The 4,830-nt window shown below is 41.0% G+C and overlaps 1 long non-coding RNA gene across 1 annotated transcript; it reads right to left on the bottom strand.

Annotated features, from left to right (window-relative positions):
* Positions 1-648: 648 nt before the first annotated feature.
* On the bottom strand, positions 649-4,290 carry LOC121848848. Its single transcript, XR_006084997.1, has 3 exons — positions 4,177-4,290; positions 3,009-3,311; positions 649-1,042 (listed from the first exon to the last, which is right to left on the bottom strand). It is a non-coding gene; the product is annotated as an uncharacterized LOC121848848 (long non-coding RNA).
* Positions 4,291-4,830: the final 540 nt, after the last annotated feature.

Here is a 4,830-nt window from a genome sequence, read left to right as displayed (position 1 = left end):
AGTGATGTGCCCTCCACTGAGGAATTGAATGAGGGATGGCAGTAATGTCCATTGGAGGAGTTTCTACCAGGAACCAGGGACACTAAGGAACAGGAGAACGAACGGGAAGGGCAACCAACAACATCAAAGAACCCTCTCACTTATGATGCTGCACTGGGTTTGTTGGGACAAGTGAAGGACTTTTGCCTTGATCATGGACTCGACTCGTGGCAGACTTTGGCTCATGCTGAGTGTCAATGGTTGGCCAAGGCAGTGCAGGTTAATCAGCCGCCAGGCAAACAATGCTGGACTCTTTCTTCAAGAAATGAACATATTGTGTGATTTTAACCTCTTGTGTGAACTTTAAATTATGAAACCTAAGATCTGTTTTAAATGTGACAATGCCTTTAGTTTAATGAAATTGCAAAGTAAGGTTGTTGAATGTTCATCACCTTTGCCCATTACCAATGCCCTTAACATTACATCAATGACCTGAATCACCCGGCCTGTTTCAGTAGTCAGGTCACCTCACTAAGTAGGCCACTTATACCAGCCACTTGAGTGACCGGATTAGTGAGGCTCTATTGTTTCCAGTCAATTCACTTTACACTATATTCTGTGAAGCGCTTTGAGACATCTTGAATACGTGATGAAGCGCTATATCAAATGCAAGGATTATTATCATTTTAATTTCCCTTGGAAATGGACACAGGTCAGTGTCACTGGTGCTCTTCTAGTCAGCAGAGACAGAAAAGTTCAATTTTCTCAGTCGGCACTGAATTTGAGCTCGGTGCTTATAAGTGTAAAGGCAATTTCAAAACTTTCCATTTGTAAGTGGCATTCATAATTGGAACTCTGATTCGGATACTGTTAAGCATGGTGATAGGTTTCCATATGTGACAAACATCAAGATGACCAAAAATAAGCCCAGTCACTATAACAGAGACATTTCCTCACCTTGTCCATCTGATTCCTGTAGATGGAGGATTAGCATCTGCATTACATTTCAGCTGTAAATTATCTTGCTCAGTCTTCACAACTGTAATGGCAACTGATGGCACATCTGAAAAAAATACCATTTTAAAATCCACTTCAAAATCCACACTCCATGGCAATATTCAACAAGAGAAGGGACCTTCTCCCAGTGTCCTGGCCAATAATCTCCCAAATAACAAAAAATGATCATTCAATTCATGGCTGTGTGTGGGACATTCCTACAAACAAATTGACTGCCGTATTTGACTACAAATGAAGTCACTAAGCCTTACAAATAAGCTGTGTAACTTTTTGGAAACAATGATATGATAAAGTGCTACATCAAGTGCAAGGATTATTATTCTAAAAACTAAGCGGAAGGAAAAGTCCAACTTAAATTTGTGGCTCAGAAAAGCTGAATTCAAGTTGTAAAAGGGGTGAATTTGGTCAAGTTATTCAAATGCCAAAGGTTTGTTGATTGCTCAATCAAAATGCCATTGTTCTGTCAACACAATAGGTTTATAAAGAAGTCAGTTTAATATTAACCAGACATGAAGTAAAAACAGTCTAAATCAATCTGTAAAAGGTACCAAAAACAATTAAGAAGAATGGAAACTTATATCAAGGGAAATAAATTTCTCCTGCAACACAATAGCAGATGAGATCACTGGACCATTTGGTGCCAGGAGATTGAAGAGATGTTTCTAACACACTTCAAGCAGTTTTAGAATGTAGATTCCAAGGACGATTCAAAATTCAAGATTTGGAAGATTCAGAAAAGTTTTCTACAGAGAAGTATAGACAGATAAAACTCCACTATAACAATTCTGCTGTGAAAGCTAGAAAGTTTGAAGACTCTTGTAGAACTTTATTAAATAAAACAAAAGACTGTTATCCTGATATGAATCTAGTAAAATCATAAACAATGAAGCAAAACAGGACAATGGTGGAAGAGACGGACAAAAGATTGCATACTGTAAGTAGAACAATGATCTTTCAATTTTGTTTCAGAACAGAGCATTAATTCAGATCATAAAGTGGTAAACATTCTTTCTCTGCCTGCTCCAAGTACCCAAATACATTTGTTAAATAGGTTCAATTCAGTTAGTGGTGATACGAGTCTTCACATGCTGTGATTCTCAGTCCACGAAACAAAGCATTATTGGTGTAATTGACTATAAAATTGGAATCTCATAATTTTCCAAATCTTTCATGTAATAAAGAATATCTCAATAAGCCTGAGATGCATGCATAATTGTTGTGTGCATGCGACAGAGAGAGAATTTGACTTTTCACTTGGTCAGTACTATAGTACAAAAGATGAGCAAACAGGGAAGCATGAGACAAGATGCAGGGACACAAGGATGGAGTTTCAGAGAGGGATAGGTGAAGCTGGCAAAATTTGCTGAGCACAAGAACAAGAATGGAACACAAGCGATAGAAGAGGTGGGGTGATGGTAGGCCATGGAGACATTTGAAAGGGAGCAGAAAGGAAACGAGTGAAGCTGAGTGAGGATGGGCTGATGTGCTCACAGAGCCTGCTCCAGGAGATGCCACACGCTGCAGAGTTCTGGATGGTCTGTAACTTGTGTCGGAAGCAGCTGAGGATCTGCGGAGCAGTAGGTTGTTGCAATAGTTGAGTTTGGAAGCGGTGTAAGTGTCTCAGCAGGAGGTGTGGGATGTGGGGAGCAATAGTGCAGGAAGTAAAATTTGAAGCGTTAAGCAGAGAAAGTAGAACTAATGAGAACTTGTATGCCTGCGAGAGAGAGAGAGAGAGAGAGTGTTCAATGTGCAGGTCAATGAGGTCAATGACTGAGTTGAGAAGGTGTGGATGGGAGCTATGTATGAAAACCTTACCCCAGAAATTTAAAACTCCTCCAAGATTTGATGATGTAACTGAAAACTGACTGGAAAGTTGAAAGGAGAAACAGCAGCATTAACAACTGTTACTTCTATTATGTGTATTTACTAAAATGGCATTAACAAGTGTTACTAAACTGTGTATTTACTGAACCGGACGTTAAAACAGTGTAGGAAGAGATGGTTATACATACAATGAATGTTTAACTGATAACCCAATTGTTCAGCAGTCTTCAGTGCTGGATGTTCCACCACACAGTAAACGTACTGTCCATTCATCTCTCTGGTTGCAGATAGACGAAGTGGGCTTGAGACGTTTACAGTTCCATCAGGAGCAGGACGTGTGGCACTCTGAGTAAAACTGACAATGAAAGGACCTTTCCAATGTATAGAAGCGGCTGGCTTTGCATTTTTTGCTAGACAGGTGGCTATGGTGCTTTCTCCACTGTCAGCCACAGGGATGTCTGGATACGGTTCTATGACAACAGTGGGAGCAACTAAAGAGGAAACAAAAGGGAATAAATAACAAAACAGGCATTAAAATTGATGTGGTACTCTGTGTTGGAATGCTTCACACAATGATTTACAAAGAATGGTAACTTTAGTTGTGTAAATAAATGCAATCGCTAATCTACAGCAGACAAAACCCACTGGCGCATTCCTCTACAAAATACTCAGTCACTACACTTTACAATATATCCAGTGAAGGGCTTTGAGATTCCAGACACAAAAGGAGCTATAAGCAAATGCAAGTATTATTATTCTTATTACAATGAAATTTGGCTTTTTCAGCAAAGTGTCTAAAGCGTGCAGAAACCCATCACCACGCTGGAAAGTATCCAACCACACTGAGAATTCCATATATGTATGCCACCTACACATGGAAATTTTCACGTGTCTGGGCAGAATTCTCACTTTGAGGGTTCCACCTTGCAAGGAAGAAGTGAAGCTGGGAGGTGACAACTCATTCCAGGGCTTTGGATAGGAAGGGCAAGTTGGAGATCGTTCGGTAACTGGAGAGCAGAGAAGGGTCAAGTGACGGTTTCATCAGGAGAAGGTGATGACAGTGGTTTTGAAAGGCGGGGAGTGCTGTACCAGTGGAGAAGCAGAGTAATGATTGGCTAGCAAAGGTGTGAAGAAGGGAGTTTGGGTGGCCAGAGAGATGTGGCTATATGTTCGAGGAGTGGGTGGTGGCTTCATTCAAAGAATAAGGGAGGACAAAGATGTTGGGAACAGGATCAACAATGTGGAAATGGTTGACTGGAGGCCAGAGGAGGGGGTAGAGGGGCTTATTTTTTCCAGCAATTTGTTGAAGGCTTTTGTAATTATTTACAGACAATTTGCTGATGCTAGTTTCCTAACCATTTTGTGCCCGGGAGATGTAGTTTGCATTCGCCCTTGATGCCAGGACCTCTACTGTTCTGACCGATCAGTATCAAGTGGAGTCCTGTAGTATATTGCTTAGCGCACTCATATCGCAAGTGAGAGGACCTGGGTTTGATTCCCAGGCAAGGTGAAACGTTAGGCAAGTTTCCTTTCTCCACATGCCTCTGTTTACCTAGCAGTAAGTAAGAACCCAGTTGTTAGTCGATTGGTGGATCGCTTTTTCGGGAACAATAATCCCTTAAAAAAAATTGGTTACTCATTCCATGACTGTTTGTGGCACACTGCTGTGCGCAAATGGCTAAAGTGTTTTGCTCATAAAATATACAGTCAATTCACTTCGTTGAGACGTACTGAAGACATAATAAGGCGCTATACGTAGGAGTCCTGTAGCTCAGTGGTTAGAGCACTCGCCTCTCAAGCAAGAGACCTGGGTTCGATTCCCGGCACAGCGAAACCTTGGGCAAGTTACCTTAGTCCACACGCCTGATAATCCTCAAAAAAAAATTTGGTCACTTCAATCCACAAGAATTAAAACATTAAAATTATGGGGATTTCATATGTCTACAGACACATTGGCAAAGAGAGGGTGTAGGAGGTGAGAAAGGGACAGAATTTTCGCAATGTGTGCAT

Source organism: Callorhinchus milii, unplaced genomic scaffold (genome assembly GCF_018977255.1).
Source record: "Callorhinchus milii isolate IMCB2004 unplaced genomic scaffold, IMCB_Cmil_1.0 Scaffold4, whole genome shotgun sequence".
Classification (NCBI taxonomy): Eukaryota; Metazoa; Chordata; class Chondrichthyes; order Chimaeriformes; family Callorhinchidae; genus Callorhinchus; species Callorhinchus milii.
The sequence above is the reverse complement of the archived record's forward strand: the minus strand, read 5'-3'. Positions and strand labels throughout refer to the sequence as shown.